This window comes from Panthera tigris, chromosome A3, assembly GCF_018350195.1.
Source record: "Panthera tigris isolate Pti1 chromosome A3, P.tigris_Pti1_mat1.1, whole genome shotgun sequence".
Taxonomy (NCBI): domain Eukaryota; kingdom Metazoa; phylum Chordata; class Mammalia; order Carnivora; family Felidae; genus Panthera; species Panthera tigris.
Genome location: NC_056662.1, coordinates 86,986,134 through 87,009,648, shown reverse-complemented (window position 1 = coordinate 87,009,648; position 23,515 = coordinate 86,986,134). Strand labels below are relative to the sequence as shown.

The window sequence follows — 23,515 nt, the reverse complement described above, 5'->3', positions numbered from 1 at the left end:
TTTTTAAAACATTTTTATTTATTTTTGAGAGAGAGAGACAGAGTGCAAGTGGAGGAGGGGCAGAGAGAGAGGGAGACACAATCCGAAGCAGGCTCCGGGCTCTGAGCTGTCAGCACAGAGCCCAACGCGGGGCTCTCACCCACCAACCATGAGATCATGACCTGAGTTGAAATTAGACACTTAACCAACTGAGTCCTCCAGGTGTCCCACTCTTATACATTTCTAAAAAAACACAGGTTACACTGGCCTCATATCCAAAGGCAGCAGCTGAAAGGAACAAATGCTCCTATATGATTTTGGTAGTTGACATACTATACAGAAAAAAATTTTTCAATTTCTAATCCCCCTAGTACAAGGGAAACCGTTTGTTTATCACAGAATGGTGTTTCAGAAAGGGCACTCTGAAAATTGTAAGGGGTTCCCAAGTCACTGACCCAAAGATACTGTCCCTGGAACACAAAATATTGTACAGAAGGTATAAGGAGAAGGGTAATAATGTAGCAGAAGCCAGGATGAGTTTCTCTTGCCTGAGTGACTATGTGGCATAGTGGGTGAGCATGTGCCCTACAGCATTGGATTGTATCTTGAGACTTGGTTTCCTTGTTCGAATCCCTTGTTAAGCTCTTAGTTCTGGAGTGCAGGAACCATTTGCTAAACATTTTTTTTTTTTTGTAGTATTAGGTTTTATTAACACAAATCCGACATGCGCATAAGCTGTCTGTCTGTTCCTTTTCTTCTCTGCGCAGCCTGGCATTGGGATTGGTGATCCTGATGGCCAGCTGGGCTGCTCTTTCCACAATGCTTTGTGGTTCTTGGAGGAGACGTTGTGAAATCCCTGCACAGTGAGATTTGTTGCACATCAGCAGCACTTTAAGCTCCTTGACGTTGTGGACCAGGAACTTCGGGAAGCCACTGGGCAGCATGCGCTTTATCTTCTTATTGCTCCCATAACCAATGTTGGGCATCAAGATCTGGCCCTTGAATCTTCTGCACACTCTATTGTCAGTGCCTCTGGGTTTCCGCCAGTTGTGCTTAATTTTGATATATCAGTCTAACTGGCACCAGATGAACTTCTTGGTCCTCTTTTTAACAACTTGGGCTTCACCAGAGGTCTGAGGGTGGCTGTAATGCCCAGTAGGAGATGGCTGCCACCTCCTCAGGCAATGCCGAGGAAAACCCATCTGCTAAACCTTTGCCGTCTCCCAGCACTTAGCCTAAAAGCTGCAAGATGGGTAAGGACACCAGGAAAGAAAGAATGCCCCAGTAAATCCAGCCAGAAACATTTGTCTCAGCAAAAATGTTTGGCTGAGATGCCAATCCAGTAGCTGCAGGCTGTGCTTACTGGTGGGAAGCCCAGCCACTAAGGGGACGGTTGCTGTTTTACAGGTGGGTGTGGATGAAACCTGGAACTGTGGAGTTGTAGGGGGAATCTCAGAGGCCAGAGTGCTCAGTGAGTATCCTAGGATGACACAGCTAGTAAACTACCAAATAAAGACCTTGACTCCAGGTATTTGGACTCCCAGGCCAGTGATTTCCCATCTCACCCCAGTGTGCAGGGTGGCAGAGTGGGACTGCCTGAATTAGAATCCTGATTGTCCTCACTTACTGGCTGTGTGGCTGAGGACACATCTTTTCACCTCTGTTGCTCGGTTTGCTCATCTTGGTGGGACTTCTGTCATTTGGATCATTGTGAGGATGAAAGGAATGATTGCATGGGGTTAGTGCCTGGCCCCATGGACAGTTTCCTGGTGTTAGCAGCTGCCAGCTCTACTGTCAATGCTTCTCATATTTGCATTTTCTTCAAAGCCGCAGAATGAGAAGGAAGTTGGGTTGGAAAATGAAATCGAAGAGAACCACCCGAGAGACACCCCATGATAAATAATTCCACTACCCGCTGACAAGTGTCGTAAGGGCTCGGAGGAGAGGCCTATTAATTCTGCTCAAGAGATCAGAGAAAACTTCACAAAGGGGCTGACATTTGAGCTGGGCCTTACAAAGCAAGTTGGAATATTCCTGCTTGATTTGATTCTTTCTTGAAAGAATCCTTTTGAGCACAGAAACTCTTTTTTATGTATTGCGTGCTATTTTATATGTGATCATCACAGTTGCAGGCTCCCTAGCTCATTATTATTTGAGTTCTGTCAAGGGGATATTTATTATTTACAACTTTTCCTCACCATTTGTATAACCTGTAGATTTAAAAAATAGATTTGCTTCACAATGAATTTAGATTAAATTAGTCCTTGTTTTGGCAGTAATCTACATAGAGAGGTATTTATGCAATATATAGAGTTAATTTGTTTCTGTATATATTGGCCACAGATGCTGGGCTCAATTTATCTCCTCTCTGCAGGGTCTTTTGTTGTCCTTGAATACCCATCTCACATATGTCCCTGAATGTGTGCAACTGATTAATCATAAAAATGATGACATTCCTTGGAGTAATTGGACATTATATAAAAAGCATCTGCTGTGCTTTCTCAAGAGGGAGGGGCAGGCAATTTCCTAGTCAGCACAGACAGCTGCTCTTCCGGGGGGGGGGGGGGGGGGGGGAGGGTATGTGTTCCAAGGCCATAGTGTGGCAGTGGATGGCACATGGCATTTCCCCGCTTTGTGCTGGGATGTTAGAAATGCCGCAGGGATGTGCCCTGTGCCTCAGGAGGAGACCAGCCCCCTTTATGTCTAAGCACCATTTCCTATACTCTGAAGACCTTCCCATAGCATATACTTGCTCAGTCTCTGATTCTGTATTTTGTGGCACTGTCTGGAAAAGGGGTGTGGGAATAAGAAACAAAGCAAAGCAAAACAGAACCCAAACCTATAGCAAGAGTAGTGTAGGGGCACTTTAACAGTTCACCTTGAAATCTTAGGTTCAGTTTCATTAACTGATCCAAAGCTTATAAAAAGAGAACCAGAGGGCACATCCAGGTCACCATAAAGTCCTGTTTGATTTTTTTTTTTTTTTTGTCTCCTAAACATTCCCAAACCCATGTACTTTTCACCATCTCCTCATGCCCCAACTCCAAGCCTCATCATCCCCATCACCCCATCTGGACACCTGCAGGGCCTCTAACTAGTCTCCCAACACCACTTGTGCCCCGCCCCCTAAGCCCTGCTCTCATTCTTCCTTGTAGTGTTAGCTCAAATGTCATTGCCACTGGGAAGCTGTCTCAGACCTGCTTTACCAGGTGGCTAAATCCTTCAACTATACGATTTTCTGGCATGGGTGTCTCTGCTAAATAGCAGTGATCACAGGTACATGTACAATGTTTCTGTATTTCTGGTCAATGCCCATTTCTTGTACCAAACTGTGATTTCTATGTTTGCTAGGATGTTGCCTGGTTTTGCTCACCAGCCTACCTTCTACATAGCATTTGCTGATGCTTTTTTTCCACAGTTGAATCATTGGCAACATCTAACAACAGCATTCATTTTTTTTCTCCAAGTGTTCAATTTGGATGGAATTGATTGAACAAGCAACTCAGCCCAATTTAAATCTTTAGTGTTTGATAGAAAATTCTTGTCAGTGTGCTTTTAATATTACAAAATGTCCAATGCTATTAAATTTTTCTTTAGCTGTTACTTCTATCAGATATTTACACAGAGTTTTAAAATGTCAAATGCATGCTGTTTGGAATGTTAAATCCAAATGCTTTCATTGTCAATGTAGAATGATGTGTAAACAGATAATATTGTGAACTAAATTGCCAAATTAAGCTCATTTGATTTACTAAAAATATTAATATATGCAAGCTAGGGTACTCTTGTTAGGTTTCAGAGGTGTCTGGTAAGTTTCTTGTCAGAAAAATAAAGTCAGAAAAATTTCTTGCTTCATTTGAAATATTTATACCAGCACCTTGCCTTTAAACAGGTAATAAACTTTTTAAAAAAATTTTTTAATGTTTATTTTTGAGAGACAGAGCATGAGCAGGGGAGAGGCAGAGAGAGAGGGAGACACAGAATCTGAAACAGGCTCCAGGCTCTGAGCTGTTAGCACAGATGTGAGGCTCAAATCCATGAACTATGAGATCATGACCTGAGCCGAAGTCAGATGCTTAACTGACCGAGCCACCCAGGTGCCCCACAGGCAATAAATTTTGTAATGAAAAACTAATATTCTGGGATTTACTCCTCAAAATATTATGAGGAATTCTGAGAAGGGAATGTTTAAAGAGACGTCTTCATTTGTTTGACACATTAAAACTTTGATTTGAAAAGTATTGCCTCCTTCCTAATAGCTTGTGCTTATCTTTGCCATGCACAAGGATGGCTTTAAATAAGCTACAACCATGCTTTTATTTTATTTTATTTTTTAAATTTACATCCCAATTATTTAGCATATAGTGCAACAATGATTTCAGGAGCAGATTCCTTAATTCCCCTTACCCACTTAGCCCATCCCCCCTCCCCAAACCCCTCCAGTAACCCTCTGTTTGTTCTCCTTATTTATGAGTCTCTTCTGTTTTGTCCCCCTCCCTGTTTTTATATTACTTTTGCTTCCTTTCCCTTATGTTCATCTGTTCTGTGTCTTAAAGTCCTCATATGAGTGAAGTCATATGATACTTGTACAACCATGCTTTTGGGAGGTCTCTACTCCTAGGTTTTTAAAACCAGGTTTATTTTTAAATAGGTTTATTTTTAAAGAGAAGTATTTCCAAATTTTACAAACTTATTTGAGATTTTACATGCCTATTGAGAAGAAAAAACATTTTCTTCTCTTCTTGTATTAATGTTAAGGGTTTCAAAGCATGTATTCTCCCTTATAAATTACCTGGGTGATTGTCATGTCCAAGAAGCAGCGTAAAGAGAACCACAAATTCCTTCATTTCCATCAACAAGCCTGAACATTTCATGTAAAGCAGGTTCTTTATGCTCGCATGTATCTCATGGTAATCCGACTCCTAGAGAAACAGGGTAATATGACCAGATTATATTTTGCACATACTCTTTTGTGAGTCATATGTTACAATGTACATGTTACATAATTGTCCACGTACATTACTGTATAGGGCAATACATAGAGCTCTATTCTTCCTAGCCATTGAGATGTTCAAGGATAATTTTCACTTTAACTAATTTTGCCCATATTAATGGACTTGGGAACCTAATCCATCATAAGATGTGATTTGCAGTGATAATTTTGACCTACTTAGCTAAGTCATTAAATCCACTGTCTTAGATTCTTGGGTGGACTGTGCTATCTGACAGCAGCACTATATTTTTGAAGTAGGCTTTTCACTTAATGCATATATGACAAGGTCTGTGGTATAAGATTTAATAAGCTTTTATAAGAGAGCGTGTGTTTTTCCCTCATGGGCAATGTTAAACATGCACTGTCAAACTTAAATATTACATAACTTAAAAAATACATTATGATCTATGTTTTAGATTGAATGTAGCCAAGAACCTCATTTTCAGGCTCATTAGATACATGTTCTATGGCAGAGACTCTAAAGCTATTTTGCCAGGGTTTACTACAAAGCATATCAAGAACTTGAATGGATTTTGTTGTCCTAGGAGGTGAGTTCCAAAGATAGATAATAGCTACTGTATTTTCTTGTCTTTTGAGTTTTTGTGGCCTTCCTCCTGTTTGTGTCACTGTTGTTCTGTAGCCAAAAAGAGTTGAAGGATCAGTTGGTACTGGCTGAGTCTGACTTGATGCTTCACTTTGAACTTGATCGCTTTGGTCATAAGTATCTCATATTTTCTTTTAAAAGGCTCTCTCTTCAGCCAGCAGACCATTTCTCTTTTTTAACAGTAACTATTCTACTTCCCCCAAAAGAAACAGTATGTATAAATAAAGTTATATAAGAACACCCAACACTTAGATTTGCAATGTCAAGACCTGGCTCTGATTGGAGCTGAGCTTCTCAAGCTGTCTTATTGGGCCCAGCACACATATTTGTTGGTGATGGACTTGATGGTACACTTTCATGTGAACAGACACAAACAGGCTTTACTCTCAAAAAATTTACCAGCTCAGAAATAGAACTCTCCTGTCCCAGGACATGTTTTAGGCAGTTCTCAAGTCTGCAGCAGGAAAGGAAGAATTAGCACAAGGTATTGGTAATCTCAGACATATTTATGTTAGGGATATTAAAAGCATGGCTTATTATAGTCTTTCAAATAGAACAGATGGAATCAAATGCTCATAGAATGACTGATTCATTTCTTTAGAACCTTCAGTGTTCTCAGTATAGTTTGAAAACTTATACAAACCAATATCCTCATTTTAATTGCTGATTGAAGAGATGTCAAAATTGATGAACTGATTTGCCTTCAAGTCCACAACTGGCTGGGGTATGTGGTTCAGGAGCTGAGATTATGGTCCTGACTTCCTGACTCGAGGGTGGTCAGACTGGTCTGATGTGAGAGAAGGGAAAGAGAGAAAGGAAAGTGGGAGAGAAAGCTAGTGAATGCCAAAGGACAATAGGTGGTGATCGCCTAGTCAGAGCTGCAAATGATAGTTAGATTTTTGGCATAGATTTCTTTTAGAGCATTTGTAGGTTCACAGCAAAACTGAGCAGAAGCTACAGAGGTTTCCCATATGCCTCCTGCCCCCATACCTGCTTAACCTTCCCCATTATCAATATCCCCTACAAGAATGTTACATGTGTTATAATTGATGAGCCTATACTAACACATCATTATCACCCAAAGTCCATAGTTTGCATTAGGGTAAATTCTTACCAGTTAGATTTTAAGTAAGGGCTCAAGCTGGAGGAGGGGCTTGACCTGGCCATGAAAGAAGAGGGAAGGCCTTGATCATTACCACCTACAGAGGTTTAACACACCTGTTGTGCCACACCTTGGGGTCAGGTTGTTCCCCTGGTAGACTGTGGCTCCTTCCCACCTCTCCAATAACCAGTGACACTTTGTGAGCCAGGCCTAGTGTGAGGCAACCATCCAGATCCAGGGTGGTGTGATATGTGATGATGCACCATGAACAGTCATGAAGAAATGTATCTGTTGTTTCCCTCCCCAAAACGGCAAAGCAGAATTGGATTGTTCTCTATGTTGAGAATTTTGCTTCCTGTAGTCTCATTATGCATAGAGCTTGTTGAAATATGATTCTCTCTGGACGTTACCAAATTAAATGCTAACATTCAACACAGATGGGCAGCCATTTTCCAAAACAAGGCCATGGCTGAGTGACACCACATATTCCTCCTTCCCCTTGGTTCCCCCCTCAGCCCCATTGGCTAGGCTGGCTTTGCTCTTGTCCTCGTAAATTTTTATTTTCTCTCTATAAACTGATATGTTCCCATTCCCATTCCCAATTTTCTGTGCTAGCTACTTCTTAATTGACTTGCTAAGAATATGTCTTTATTTATAACCAGCTCTTGGATTAATTATTTCATTATTTTTAATATCTTAATTTCCTTCTTCTTTCCTTAAGGCTATTCTGTTTTTCTAACTTTTAAAGTTGAATGCTTATTTGATTTTCATTCTTTTTTTTTTTTGAAAGTTTATTTATTTATTTCGAGAGACAGAGTGGAGGGACAGAAAGAGAGGGAGAGAGGATCCCAAGCATGCTCCGTGCTGGGGCTCAATCTCATAAACCATGAGATCATGACCTGGGCTGAAATCAGGAGTCAGATGCTTAACCATCTGAGCCACCCAGGTGCTCCTTCATTCTTGTTAATAAAAATATTAAAGGCTGTAAATTTGTTTCTAAATGTGGCTCTGGCTGCAGCCACTAATTGTTGATATATAGTGTCCCTTTTGTCATTTTAAAAAATAATATGCAATTGCAGTTTAGATTTCCTTTGTGAACAGATGTTATTTAGGGGAGAGTTTTAAGATTTCTAGGTGGCATTTTTTGTTTGTTGTTAAAAATGTATTACCTAGTTTTGTGGTCAGAGAATGTGTCTTTCTCAATTTTTAGGGTTTATTGGATATTCCTTTGTGTCCTGATTTGTAGATTTTTATAAATGTTCCATCAATATGTAGTCCAAATGTCTCTAAGACCTCCTACCCGTTTTTGATATTCAGTTTACCTTTCTTTTAATATGCAATCAAAATGCCTCAGATCTCTACTCCACAAACTGTGGGAAGGTCCTTACCTTTCACAGATTCCCCAAGACATTTTGGGAGGAGGGGCTTTTATTTTAGTCTGCCTCTTAGTCTATATTATTGGTGCTTCTGATGGTGGCCTCATTCAGATTATTTGTTATGACAGGCCTATTACACTGAAGTATGAAGCCCCTCCATGACCTCAGTGGCTGAACACAACAGAAATGTATCTCTTGCTCCTGCTGTGTGTCTATTGAGTTTTGGGGGGGGGACCTGTCCCATGTCTCCCTCACAGGCTGATGGTGTTGTCACCATCTGGAAACTGCTGGTGGCTGTAGCAGGAGGATGGGTTCTAAAATGCTTCTTCCCAGATGAACTTCTGCTCATATTGCATTGATCACAGAAGGACATAGGCAGTGCTGAGCTGGAAGAGAGTGGGAAACTATCATCCTCTTCTGTACCCAGAAATGGAGGGGAAACAGATACTGGTGAACAAGGGTGTCCGTCATACTTGACAGCTTGCCTCCCAGAGGAGCTGCCCTCTTTGTTAATACATTTGCCCTCACTAAACACTGTCCTTTCTCCTTTATTCTCCCAAAGCACCACTAACACAAGGCTCTTCTGCACGTCCGACTCCTAATCAAAGGATTAGGCATAGAGAAAGTATTTATAGTGTAGGGCCAGAAACAACTTTTAAATTCAACTCAGCATCAATGATTCTTGAAATGTATTGGCCATTCTCCATCAGAGGGAATTTTTCATTGTCTCTCTCTTTCTGTAGGCCCCTGTTCTTTGCCGTGTTCTTGTCCCAGTGCCGCTGCCTGTTCTTGCATCTCTCGTCTTTCCCCATTTGCTGTTGGAACACCACTTCTCATTTTTTTGTTACTCTTTCTGCAGGGCAGTTTATCCCTTTGTTTCCCCATCTTCTTCCACATCAAGGTTGATGAGGGTTGGCAAGTAAAAGGAACTTGTTTCCTTTACCCATAACGTTTCTGACATGAAATGTGTGTGTGTGTGTGTTTTTTTTCCACATCAACTCCATAATTCCAGTGGGGCATCCGATAATTCAGTTCAGTTCTGACACTACAGAGCTGGACTTAGCATCTGATCCAACAGGTCAAAGGCTCAGTCCCACAAGACTACACCCACTTCAGATGCCAGTTGCAAGCCTGGGCCTCTGCTTCTGACTGGCTATAAATCAGGGGTTCCCCCAGCCCTTCTTTGCATTTAATAATTTACTAGAACAGCTCACAGAACTTAGGGAGTTACTTATGTCCACTGGTTTATTATATAACAAAGGATATGATAAAGGATACAGATGAAAAAAAAAAAGATACAGATGAAAGTCAGATGAGGAGGTACATAGAGTGAGGTGTGGAAGGGTTTCAAGTATAGGAGTTTCTCTCTCTATGGAGGTGGGGTACTCTACCCTCCTAGCATGTGGATGCATTCACCATACTGGAAACTCTCCAAATCCTGTATTTTAGGGATTTTTATGGAGCCTTCATCACAAAGACATTGTCAATTAACTCAATTTCCAGCTCCTCTCCCTGCGCTGGAAGATGAGAGATAGGACTGAAAGTTCTAAGCTTCTAGTCATACCTTGATCTTTCCGGTGACTAGCCCCCATCCTGAAGCCCACCAAGATTCACTTCATTAGTGCAAAAGATGTTCCTATAATGCAGGAAACTCCAAGAGATTTAAGAACTCTGTGTAGATGTGCCTTTCATTCCTATCAGTCATAAAATTACAAGGGTTTAAGCTGTGGGTCAGGAACCTGGGTCAAAGACCAAATACTAGGAAAAAAAAAGATGTTTCTAGCACCCCCATTTCTCAGGAGATTACAAGGGTTTTAAGAGCTCTGTGTCAGGAACTAGGAGTAGAGACTAGTATATATATTTATTTCATAGCAAGGGAAGAAGGAACTCACTTTTCACTTTTTAAGAGGGCCATCAAAAAATTTCTTAGACCCAAAAAATAAAAAACAAAAGAAAACATAAAACCCCACTGTCCCCCTGAAGATAAATGATGCTTCTCTTAGAATGAAGAAATGTTTTGCTGGATTGTTTATTTTAAGAGGCATTTTTTCCCTGTTCTTGGTGCTTGCAGTGAAATAGCTTTCTATTGTTAATTTGCACTCCAAGTTTGTCACCCAAACCTATTGGTTCCTGAGTTTGTATTGTGAGAATGTGGGTACTGAGGGATACATTTAAGTCTAATCAACTTATTCAGGCTTTTTTACGCTCTCTCCCCCCACACACTCGTTTTAACCTCTTTAATTTGTTATGCACTGACCAGCATATTAATGTCATCCATTATTATTGAGATCCTGTTATTTTCTGACCGATTCCCAATTGGTTTTGATATATATACGTATGTGTGTGTATATATATATATGTGTGTGTGTATAAATATATATATGTGTGTGTGTGTGTGTGTGTGTGTGTGTATATACATACATATATATATACACACACATATATATCAAAATACATATATATAGTCCAATACTATGTTGTTTGATGCATAATCATTCAATATGGTATTTTCGTTATGGGAACTACTCTCTTCAAAGATAAAAATAGTCTTTGCATTATCTAGAGGTTTTTACCTTGAATTTTGTTGGCTTTGATATAAATAATGCAACACATAGTTTGTTTACATTTATTTTTCCTAGATAGCTAACAGTTTTTATTCATGTTGAATGACATATCTATATCTACGTCTATAGCTATATATCTTTATATAAGTAGCCTTTATCTGATTCCCACACATATCCTATTACAGCCACTTCTTATTTGTGTCTTCAAATCCCTGGCTGCAACGTAGTATTGGAATCCGTGTCTGTCCCCAGCCATGTTGCTTGACTGACACTGTAGTCCTGGTACAGGCATAGCATGAGAGATGTTCACGGTTGTGACGTGTGTGAAATGACTCTGGCCTCTCAAGGAACAACCTCCACATCATACTGGGAAGGTTGCTAAATTTTCTGGACGTTCAGAGCCAGAAGGCAGGCAGTAGGGGAGGAATAAGACATCACCTTCTATGTGATTTTTCTCTTCACAAAAGGACAAAGACAAGTGCCTGTGTCAGTCTCCGTGTCTCTCTTTTCAATCTCATAGGTCTTTGATGAGTAAATGTTCATCCATTGTCCTGGCTCTAGTCTAATCGTCAGTCTTTGTTTCTGGAGTCTTTATGAGTTCTGATCTGATTTAGTGTGTGAGTCAACATAAGTTCTTAATGAAAAGTTGGGGGAGAGTGAGTAATGGATAACTAGGTAGACACCATCCTAAATTGGAATATTTTATAATATTTGTAATTATTTAAAAAATTCTGGTCATCCATGACCAGATTTTTGTCTTCATTTATAAACAGGTCTCTTAAGTGGTGATTAATTTTCTTTTTAAGTAAATAAGCTATTAGAAATAATCAGAGGCCTCTTGGTGCACTGGACTTTGGAATCAGACGAACCCAGGGCTGGTGTTCAGCTCCACCACTTATTAGCTGCATGTTTCTGAGAAACTTTAATGCTCTGGGCTTCAGTTTCCGTTTCTGTAAAATGGGGATAATGATTTCCACTCTGAAGAATGGTAGTGACGATTAGAGGCAATTTGTGGTATATTTGCCAGAACTTGCTCTCTTTTGGCCTCAAATGGATGTGAGGAGCTGAATCACAGAATTCTTGAGGAGATGGAATCAGAACAGAACTGGGATGAATTAAATGTTTCAAAATAGTGTCAAGCCTGAAGTATCCTTTTTATAACAGGGATGGTCTTTCTCTCCTGAATTGTGCCTTTATGAGTGTATTGGGTGGACTAATGATTCTGCCTCTCTCCAGGCTGATATTATTTAAGTATTTACTTATTCAGCTTTCTTTCTTTCTTTCTTTCTTTCTTTCTTTCTTTCTTTCTTTCTTTCTTTCTTTTGAGAGAGAGAGAGCGTGCGAGTGAGCAAGCAGTGTAGGGACAGAGAAAGAGGGGAGAGAGAATCCCCAGCATTGACATTGCAGAGCCCACTGTGGGTCTCAAACTCACAAACCATGAGATCATGATGTGAGCCGAAATCAAGAGTCAGACGCTCAACTGACTGAGCCACCCAGGTGCCCCTCAACTTTTTTTCTTTTAAATCAAGAGTGGGGAGAACTAGATTCTTTACATGCCCAAAGTCAAGAAAGTCTCAATAAGATTTTCTGAACCAGGCAGCTTCTTGAAAGGCATATGACAAGTTCTAGACTTTATGTAAGGTAATTAACTTATCTCAGTACATAGCACTCTTTCTTGTCTTATTTGTTTAGAAATTTCAACTGGATGTGGTGACAGACCTCTGGGGACTGTTATGTTTATACCATGAAGCCTCAAGGAGCATTTTGCAAAAATACTTGAAAATTATACATCAACATGGTCAAGGAGCTGTCATAAGTTTTCTGTCTGCTTAGTAGGAGCAGAACCAGTTTAAATTTCGCCACAATGGGAGGAGTCTTGTATGGAAACCTCAGCTAGTGTGTGTTGTTTCTATGAAAAAGTGGTTAACTAACACTGTATTTCTACATGAACTAGAGTTAACTTGTGCCAATGATTTTTTAGTGTGGCTTGATAATTGGTGCTCCAGGCTCCTGCCCAGCTGGCCCACCCTTTAACCCAGCTTTTATCCAACCACTGCCCTGCAGTACTCGTTTATGCCTTCATGCTCATCTGGTTCTCCTTCCTCCTTATACAGTCTTTAGGGGATGGGGGAGAAAGTCATTACCATCTATCTGATGTTTCTCAGCCTTTCTGCTCCCTTGGCAGTTGAAGAAGACTCTGGTTTGTGCACATAGGTACTTCCCTTGCCCTGTTGGACCCTCTTGAGGAGGAAAGGCATGACTGCCTAATTCAGCCTATACTCCTGGCTTCTGGGGTGGAAAGTAGGGGAAGAGACAGAGCTTGGAAGGAGAGGTGGGCAGGGTAGGAGAAAGGAAAGCTGAATTGAATGAGGTTAAATTTGTGTAGTAAAGTTGAGGCTGTCAGGGAAGGAGTGAGGGGAAAGAGGGAGGAGGAGGGAAGTAGGACTAAGGCATAGCCACTGGTTCAGGAGAGGAGTTTTGGGCAGTGGGGAGGTTAAGGCTTGGAGGAAAAGGCTTGTGGTAGCTTTGTATGTGAGTGCAGTGAATTGGAAAGGAAAAGAGAGATTTTAAAAAGTACCGCTAGAGACTCTCAATTCTTCCTGGTGTTTGAGAAATCCAAGCAAAGCACCTGAGATACTTTAAACTTTGTGTTGTACAAACCACATCCCCAGGGCTGTGCCATCCCTCCAGGACTGACCTGGGTGTGCAATGAAGTTTGGTTGTGCTATTACACTGTCAGGTGAAAGTCCACTCCTACTGGACAAGGACTCATTTCCTCTGTCAGCTAATCCTTATGTCAGTCTGCCCTCAACATTGTGTCCACTCTTAGGGTTTAATTCAGAGAGTGTTCTTTATTCCCCATTTCTCTGTTCTGGTGTCTTATTATAGCTTCCTTGTGCTGACAAGGACCATCATTGTCAGTGGGATTATTAATTATAATAAGGCAATTGCAATAATTGGGACAGTTGGATAAAGCACCACAGGAAGTGAAATCCCAACTAATACTCTCTGAACTCGAGAGATGAAAATCTTAAAATTCTTTCTCAGGATCACTACAAAATTGTGAGCACTTTCTGTAGGTGATTTCACAGTGTCTAGAATAAGCATTCATTCATCCATTCATTCATTCATTCATTCAGGAAAACTCGACAGACCCTAATCAGTCCTCATATGTGTAAGCAGTTCTTCCAGGGCTGTGGAGGATGGGTCAGAAATAGATCTGTGGGGCTCCTGGTTTGCAAGAATAGATAAAGCATGTATCCAAATAGGTATAATGCAAGGTAGAGGGTACTCACTTCTGACCATGTGGGCTCAGGGTGTTCAGAGGATCAAGCACATGGGTTGTTTTCTGGGCAACCCATGTCCTTAACATGTATAACTTCAGGGTCCCCTTAATTTATTCTCCATGCTTGGTTTCCACAGAGCATATCCCTGAAGATACCAGTCATCCTCTCCCCTCTCCTGCCAGCAGGCTGTTCAATCTGTCTGTCTCTGTTTCTTTTCCATCTCAGACTCCCACTTCCTTGGTGGTAATAATATTGTGGTTCTCCTCTCTCCTTCTCAGACCCCTGTCCTACCCCCAACTCTCCAAATGCTTTCCAACAGGGGAGCACTTACCCAGACCCTTTACCACAAAAGGCTTTTCTGGGCCCCACTCTCTGCCTCAAGTAGAGCACCAGGTTTGAGCCATTGATGGATGTCAGTGGGCTGACTCTTTGGAGAAATTTTGGGGTTAATGTTTTGGAGGGAAAAGTGTTGGGTGGCATTGGATGGTCAATGCTATTTTCCTAAGCTATTCCCAGTAACGTGGGTCAATTGCTTGTTCTTTGTCAATTGTCTCCTCCCTTTCTGTGTGGATGAACTCAATTCTCCCCCCTTGGATTTGTTCGCATGGGCTGTGCACCCGTCTGGTGGGTTGCTTTGGGCTGTTGAAGGAGCCCCCACTCCACTGGCCAGTGCTAGTGATTTTGTGACATGGTCTTCGGTGTCCCCAGTGGGCAAGAAATGGCGGGCCTCATCGAGAAGTGGGCATAAGGCACTGCTGAAGCCAGACGCAGGCTTTCTAATTCTAGAGCTAAGAACAGACTGGTTTCCTTGACAACAGAGATGAAGTTTGCTCATCTGCTCCTGGAGGTGGGCTTTGTGTGTCTGTGGAAAGCACTGGGACTTGGGGACAAGAAAGGAGATCCTTTCTTTATCCTTTCTGAAAACTCACCAACTCTTACTGTATTTTAACAATATTATAAACTTCCCAGGTGGCACAGCGACATCAGTTATGTAATCTACGCATTGGGAATCCAAACATAGAATCATCCCTTCCTTTTCACTGCTTTGCTTCTGATTCTTGATGTATTTTACCAGACCTGCAACATCTTTTTGATGTCAGTTTTTTAAGTTTTAAGATGTCAGTCAAATATGTACTTACCCAAGAACTCTTGATGGCTAAATGAAAAGCATTTTTTCCTTCTTTAGCTCGAAGTGATTTGTGTGGCCAGGCAGTTGGGAGGTAATGAAAATCAGCACTTGACAAGCTGATGTTGGCTCAGAGCTGCACTTGTCATATGGCATCCTGAGAAAAGGGTTTGGGATCCAAACCCTTTCCTGATGCAAACCGGAAGATTCAGGCTAAAAACTGGTCCATTCGCTTTGCCTACCAGGCCTGATTTCAAGGCAGCGGTTTGGTGTTTAATTCGTGCACCACCCTTCCCTTCCTATGCATTATTAAAGCCTCTTTAAAAAGCAGCCTACAGATCACAGGGGAGAAGACATGCCAGCAGTGATTTCACGTCTCCTGCAAGAAGCAACATCTGTTGCCAGAAAATGCAGGGAAAAGATCTGCAAAATTGTAGCCTGTGGTAGATCTGATAAAGATGGCCCTTGGATCTTGAGCTTATAAAAGCAGCTAATTTGTTCAAATCTGTCTTACTTTTCGTGTGTCTGTGTCAGTGCACAGCATCCTCAAATGCTAGGTAATGTAGATGGGAGATTGTGAGCAGGACTTACATACCAAGAGCGACTGATGAGGCAGGAATTAATTAGCAGGGGAACGCCAATTCAGACAGATGCATGAACAGACAGCTGGGGGCCGGAACCCCGTACCTTTTTCTTGAGATGTTTTGGTGATTCTTTCCTCTTATGAAGTTCAAAGCTCTGTGGCTCAAATTTAGCTCCTGCATGCCTCCCTCCCCCAGTAACCAGGGGATGAGCTGTGGCATTCTAAAGCCTTCCACAAGTTCCTTTGTTTCTTTCATCTCCCCAAAGGAAAGACCCTGACTCCCCCAGGCAAACAGTGGGCTCCCCTTACAGGAAGCTTCCTAGGCTGAGTTCTTTGTTTAGAGGCAAACTCCCTATCCCTGGGACCTTGCCAGATCCTCCTCTCCTTCCACACTTCCCACATCTCTCAGGGCCAGCTGAGGATGTTCAGGGAGAGGGAGAGCCTGCCTCAGCTCATATGCCACACAGACCAAGCAGAGACACCACTGGAGCCAGTCAAACCGGACTCTCAGTAAAAGAGCATCTCTGTACTAGAAGGAACTTCAGAGGCTGCCTTGTCCCACACTTTATTTTACAGATGCCCAGAAGCCCAGAGACTATGAGTGGCTTGCTTTGATCACAGAGCAAGTTAATTAGAGATCTAGGACCAAACCCCAGGCTCTTGAGTCTGTCCAGTGCTCTTTCCCAAGGACACGGTTCCTGGAGTGCCCACTTAGTGCTGTGGTTTCTCAGTATGGTGTATGGTTCAAGTGTCTATCCAAGGATCAGGAAAGCTTTGTTTCACACATATATGATCTCAATTGGTCCAGATATACATTGCACTAAAATGTTTCTTTTTTTTTTAATTTTTTTTAACGTTTATTTATTTTTGAGACAGAGAGAAACAGAGCATGAACAGGGGAAGGGCAGAGAGAGAGGGAGACACAGAATCTGAAACAGGCTCCAGGCTCTGAGCGGTCAGCACAGAGCCCGACGCGGGGCTCGAACTCACGGACCGTGAGACCATGACCTGAGCCGAAGTCAGACGCTTAACCGACGGAGCCTCCCAAGGGCCCCTGCACTAAAATGTTTCTAAATCAAACAGAATTTGAAGACTTACTGTGAGCCTAGAATTGTGCGAGGTGCTTCCATGTGGAGGTGGATTTATTTTTTTTGGAAGTGGATTTTTGTAGATGTGCTTTAGGTAGGAGTGTCACTGTCTGCACCTAGTGCTGTTTTTGATTGGTTGACAAATGGTGTTTGCAAATTATCAAGCTCTATAGGTCTCATACTATATATACACACTATATATACTCTCTATATAGTATATACTATATGCTATACTATATATATAATATATATTACCACTTCATGGTTTGGTTAGAAATTACTTAGTTTGTTCTACCTTCCTATAGAATCATGGCTAGGTATTCATCTGCTGCCTGCAGCACTTAATCCCCTAAACCTCATGAGAGGGGAGGGGCAGACTGAAAAGATGGCCATAAACATCACCTTGGGACATTGGGTCCAGCAGAATACCAGCAGTTTCATTTTGCCTGTGGTGCCTCAAAAATGAAGGGCAGAAAATATCCCAAAGAGTTTCCCTTCAGTATCTTCAGGTGCAGAGCCTGCTGCCTACTGAAGGGCAGAAAGTTTTGGTTGAGAGAAACTTAAGGTTGGTTGCTGCAGCCTCCATCTCCTGTTGTGGGCATCAGCAGAGAAGATGCCCAGGTTGCCTGATGTGCCGTGTGGGCTGGCCATTCAGCAGATGCTGCCTAATGAAGGCAGTGACCCAGGGCAACAGCAGAAAGCCTGCAGAGCTCAGCATACATATCTGTAGGGGACTGCAGAGGGATTTCCTTTTTTCCCAGATGCCCATCTATAACTCCAACAAGAGATTATGCAGACACAAATGCCCAGCAGGCCTTCAGAAATGCCGCTAGAGGGGCCTTGAGGTGTTCTCATTGCACACTGGTCTGTACCGTCTCATTCATTTAACAAGCTCCTACTGAGCACCTCTTATCTTTTAGGCACTATTCTAGATGCGGAGGATACAGTGATGAACAAAATCAGACAAGGCCTTTCCCTCCTATATCATCCAATGTAGTGATGAGTGAAAGCCTGTTCTAGTTCTTTGTTATTTTTAGAATTTCCAGAAAAAAAGTTTCACACAATGAGCTCTTCCCCAGTCGCACTCAGTTTCTTCTGCCTCATTGTCAACCTTTTGTTCATGTTTCCTTCTTCCCCCAAAGAAGAAGCAATCCTGAGGTTGTGTGGGTGTGGAGAGCGAGAGTGGGAGCGGGTGCGTGTAGGGTCATCCTAGGCAGAACCCTGGGTAAGTAGACATTCCCTCCTCCCTTCCCCTTTGGTGCCCTATGAACCTCTAAAAATGCCTTACCTCAACTCCTCAGGTGTCCAGGGTCCCCGTTACAATAAAGTAAGGCATCTTCCCAGTGCATGGCCCTAAGTGCTGCATGTTATCTTTGGGGTCCCTGACTTATCAGCCCCTGATGTCTGCAAAGCTCCAGGAAGAAAGCTGTCTCATTAGGTCACACTGATGTAGGAAGAGATTACAAATATTTGGTCAAGTCTTCCAGGAGTGCTGGCCTTTAAAGAGAGAAGACACTAGTCTAACAAACCTCTCAGTGATCAAACTTTAGGCATAGAGGAGTAGGGTGAGGATATTTGGGCAGCCTGGTGAGATTTGGGGGCCAAGTGCCACCAGCCCCCACTCTGTACCTGTGGCTTCATTTGCCTTGCCTCTCAGCCTCAGACTATTATTTCGGGTTATTTTGCCCAACCAACTGGCTTTTTCATGCAAGTGCTGTGTGTGTGTGTGTGTGTGTGTGTGTGTGTGTGTGTGTGTGTGTATGCACACACGTGCGAATGTCCACGTCTTCTTATTAGGTCACTGTGTAATTTACGTGCATCTGCATAACCAACCTTGGCCCCTCAGACCTTCTGAAGAACATCAGTGCTTGAAGTGTACAAGGTGGTCCTATGCCCACATGTCTCCATCAACCAACCCCAGGGGAGTGACCCTTGTTTTCTCCTACCACTTCATTCATATGAGGTAGAAGAGACAAGATCCTTCACATACACTATCCCAGGGCTGCAATTCAGGAAAGAAATAGGATTCATTTTCTTGACACAACCTTTCACCAGTTACAAATAGTAGCAATTGCCTATGGGACTCTTTTGAGAAATTATGAAGTGTTAATTAGCAGAAGCACTGTGTATTTAAAATATGTGGCATGTTTAAATAACTATTAAATTAAACCTACTTTGCAGAGTTGAGAATCCATCTGGTCCAAAATCTGAAGAGTTGAATTTTGCTGCATGTATTAAAAGAACTGTTCAAATGCTTCTGGAAGTGATCATTTTGTGTCACTTTTGTTTCCTTAGATGTAGAAACTGAGGTACAGAAGCCGATGGTGACTGGCTGTGGTGACAGCTTGGCTATTCTACTTGATGTGTTTCCATCTCTCAGAGCAAAGCTTTAAATCACTCCCTATGTCCAGTGGGCATGTCAGGAGTGCGAAGGGACTGTGGCTGTGCTTTACAAGTCACATATTTCAAACTTGCTGATCTCGATAACTTGCAAATCTTAGCTTAAAAGTGAAAATCAAGCATTCCCTGACATTTTCTGCGGAGATGAGGAGGGCAGAGCCAGGAAGCCCAATCCAGGCACTGACCATAAAGCATCATTGAGTCTTTCTTTGGATGAATCACACTCTCTTGGCCTCAGTTTTCTCATAGATTTTATAAAGGGAGGTGGAGAGTTGGGGTGTGTATCAGTTAGCCTCTTAGAAGGAAAACAGGAACTTCTCTAAGTATCTCAGCAGAGGGCATTGAATGCAGGACATTTGCACAGGTAATGGAGGAGGTAAAAGATCAGATTCCTGGGAGGTAGCCCAGGTATTAGCCCCAGTAGGAAGTTACTTCTGCCAGGAAGGAGGCTAGGAGGGTGGAGGGTGAAGCTGGGGAAAGTGGTGTCATCGCAGCCATGGGGCCAGGGTCACTCACTCTTCGGAAGCTGGAACATGGTAGGCCTCTCAGGTGGGAGCTGGGGCCATGGAGGAGGTGCCACATGAGGCAGAGAGAGGGAGGAAATGTCCTGGCGTCCTCCCTCTGTCTTGGGTCAATGCCTCCTATTGCCCCCAGCCCCAGGAAGCCAGCTGACATGGAGTCTGCCATCATCAGCTGGGAAGGCTGAGGAATGATTAGCTGTGAACAGCCCAGGCCACGTTGCTTCATTCAGTAAGAACCAGACATTAAATGTGTCCTTGAGAGTTTGCCAATGGGTATGTCAGGCCAATAACACCAGAATGATATTTAATGAGACTCCCCCACTCCCACCATCAGAAAGAAACAAACATTCCCAAGGTGCACCTAGCTTTTTATGCAATGGACTTGCCTCTATGCAGGGAAGATGAGATGAGCTTTCAGGGGTGGTGTTTGTGGATGAGGAGAATGAGGAAGGTATGAGAGTAGGAGAGGATGAGAAAGAGAAGATAGGGGAGGGGTCGTACCTGTAAGTGGAGGGCTGAACCCAAAGGCAAAGAGGTCAGAGGGTCTTATCCATGTGAAATGATACTTCCCATCATAAAATAATTCACAATAGGTTAGTGTCCATAGTAGGCTTTTCTAGAATGTTTAACATATTTTCATACAGAGTACTTTTTCATTGAGTGTCTTCAATCAATACCTGTCAAACTGGACTGGTTTGATATCCCCTCACCTAAGGTACCTCATCCTGAAGGAGGAAGGAAGGGAAGTGACATTAGCAGACACACTGTGCCATCAGCTCTGGGAAAACTGCTCACACAGGCATTTTAGCTCCCGTGGAAGTTGAGGGCTACAGACCCTTTCTCTGGGCTTCGGGCTCTTTGTAAAGTAAGGACGTTGAGTGAGCTTTCAGGCCTGCCTGACTCTGCCACTCTGGGATCTGCCCCAGACCCTGGAAGACAGGTGCAGGAATGGCCCCTCAAGCCATGCAGGAAGAGAGCATGGGAGGCATAAATGGGACACTTGCACAGCCATGTCCCATGAGGTCCGGACTGAGTGTATCATTGTGGCCTCAGCACAAACTTAAATAAACAGAAGCCCTTTGTGATAACTTAAGGTCTCGCATTTCTTGACTTTGAAACAGGGAGGGTGCAGGCCACACAACTCCTATAAATCCACTTTTTTCTGCTGCCTGCTTTCGTCTTACCTCATATTGCTGCTCCTGTCTCAACACAAGGCCTTAAAAGCCACCAGCTTCCTTGAAGGTCCCTCCTCTTGTTCTCTCCCAGCTCCCTTCCCTGTTGATTCTACCTCACAAAGCCCAAAGGAGCCAATAAGGCAAGGTGGGCTTTTCTTGGAGTTCATGGAGGAGAGAGGCTGCGGGAAGGGGAAAAGCTGGGAACACTCATGCATTAATCATTTTTGTCCTGACTCATAGACAGAGATGAGTAATAGCAGGAAAAGATGCCAGTTTGGTGGCAAATGAGAGGTGCCAGAGCCAAGAAGAGGGAGAGAGTTAAGTGCTGGAGAATGGAAAGACCTTGACCAGGGGAAGAGGAGGGAGAGACATGTGTAGAGCTGGGGGCTTTCCTTCAGAGGAAGACTGGGAGAAGTGCTAGCTTGAGGAGCTTGAGAGCCAATAGGAGCTTTATCTTGTTGTTTAGAAAAAAATGGCACTATGCCACTCCCTCTGCCCTGAGCTCATGGCTGACTCTGGAAACCAATCCCCTCCTCCTTTCCAACTGAACTCAGAGGAGGACTCAAGCTGTCTTAAGTCAGTGCCACCAATCCACTGGACTTGGTACATGATCGAAAGCCTCATGGCTGGCTTGGCTACGGACAATGGGAAGTCTTGGGTGGCTTTTGTGAAGCATTTTAGAGACAAAACTGTGTGTGTGGATTGGTTTGCAGGAGGGGCACTGGAGAAGGAGATCAGTGGGAAATGAAAATAGAATTCAGGCTGTTAAAAACAAAATTCATCTAAGTAAATTTAAAGACCAAATTGGCTTTATTCAGTGATTCATGAATCAGGCAGCATCCCATTTAGCAAATAGAAAGGAGCTCAGAGGAGCTGTACAAAATGGAAGGGTTTTATAGGCAGAAACAGAGAGGGACGACTGGCAAAAGAATAGAAAGGATTGTTTCAGGCAAGGTCACTTTCCCTTAGGGGACAGATCAAGGGGTCTTATTAGGTGGATGACCTCATCTTCCTTTGGGACAAGGAGAGGGCCCATGTGACAGATGACCTCACTGGTACTGACTAGAAAATTCCTGACTGAGCAGTGAAGACAACATTTCTGGGGGGAGGTTGAAACTGCAATTAGGTTAGGTAGTAAGCCCTGGTTTGGTGACTTGTCCTAGCATAAGTGACTCCATTTTGGGCTTGTGGTTTTCTTTTTAATAAGGCCAAGAAACTTCTGTGTCTTCTTCCCATTCCTACATTAGACTTGGTGGACTGGCTTTTTCTTTTTCTGTTCTTTTCTTTCTTTTTCATCTTTCTTTCTTTCTTTCTTTCTTTCTTTCTTTCTTTCTTTCTTTCTTTCTTTCTTTCTTTCTTCCAACTGAGGTTGTTTTAGTGGATAAGCTACTTTATTTATTCCCACCCTCATCCTGTGGCATACCAGTATCCTCTCCTCTCTTGGTGACCAACCTGAGCTTCTCAAGATGTATTCACAGGTGTAAGAGCCCAGGCTACATTAGAGGCAAGTTCTCGTCCTCTTTTTGGACCAAGCATTTTTCACTCCATAAAAACAATAGGGCAAAAGTACTGATGTATAAGTCTCCATCAAGTTCACTGAAATTTGGAAACTGGGATTCTGTAACCAAAGTTTCCATTCTCCCACGAGTTATTCTGGGTCCTCCATAAGCCAGGGATAAGGAAATCTTATTCTGTCTTTGTTTTGTTTTGTTTTTATCCAAAAGGATGAGACCACTTCTTGGTTGACCCTGTTAGAGAGTGATGAACAGGAGCAGTCAGAACCCATTAGCACTGCCCCAGTGAGCTGCTGTTCAATTCAGAAGCATCGACCGAGCCTAGGGAGACGTGCCGCCAGAGCTCAGTGACTTGCTTCTGCTCTTTATCCTCTAGCTGCAAGGGGGCTCCACTGTCACAGTGGCCAAGTGTGGTGGCTGATTGGATCTACAACTTCTGACCCTTTGTTCCAAGCATCCCCTTTGTCATCATGGCGCTGCTGGTGACAATATGCTCTTAAACCCCTGTGACTCAAAGCGTGGTCTGTGGACCATCAGTACTGGCATCACTTAAGGCCTTTTGGGAAATGCACAATCTCAGGCCTCACCCCATACCTGCTGAATCAGAACCTGTAGGTTAGCAAGATCATCAAGCAATTTGTACACATATTAAGGTTGGAGTAACCCTAAGACCGTTCTAGAGACCAGAAGTGCAAAATCACGAGGCATCAGCAGGGCTGTGCTCCCTCCAAAGGTTCTAAGGGAGAATCAATCCTTCCTTCTTTCAGCTTCTGCTGGCTGCTGGTGTCCCTTGACTTGTGGCTGCACCACTCCTATATCTGCCTGTCTTCACATGGCCATCTCATCTGTGTGTCTTATAAGGACACTTGTAATGGGATTTGGGGTCCATCTGGATAATCTTGGATGATTTCATCTTGAGATTCTTAAATTAATTTCATTGTTCAAGATCCATTTTCCAAATAAAATCACATTCTTATGTTCTGGGAGTTAGGACATGGACATATTTTTTGAGAGGCTACTATCCAACCCATTTACAGACCCCTCAGAACATTCCCAGGCAGCGTGCTTCCGAGCTACTTGCCATTGCTCACCCTCCTCAGCTGGTCCAGTGTGGTGTTTGGATTCACCCATACAGCTGACAACTGCCACATAATAGCAGCATTATTGAATACATCTTCTGTGACAGACATTGTCCTATGTGCT

At 42.9% G+C, this 23,515-nt stretch overlaps 1 protein-coding gene and 1 pseudogene across 7 annotated transcripts in view; one reads left to right on the top strand and one right to left on the bottom strand.

The window, feature by feature from the left end:
- The window catches only part of ADD2 (adducin 2), a 104,092-nt gene that overhangs the window by 22,656 nt on the left and 57,921 nt on the right, over positions 1-23,515 (top strand). Inside the window, exon 1 of one of the 7 annotated variants that reach the window (XM_042981670.1) lies at positions 1,430-1,450. The exons of the other annotated variants lie outside the window; for them this stretch is intronic. The gene's annotated coding sequence lies outside the window, so the exon portion shown is untranslated. Of the gene's footprint in view, positions 1-1,429; positions 1,451-23,515 lie in introns of those variants that run through there. 7 annotated transcript variants of the gene reach the window in all.
- LOC102957110 lies at positions 678-23,502 on the bottom strand (annotated as a pseudogene).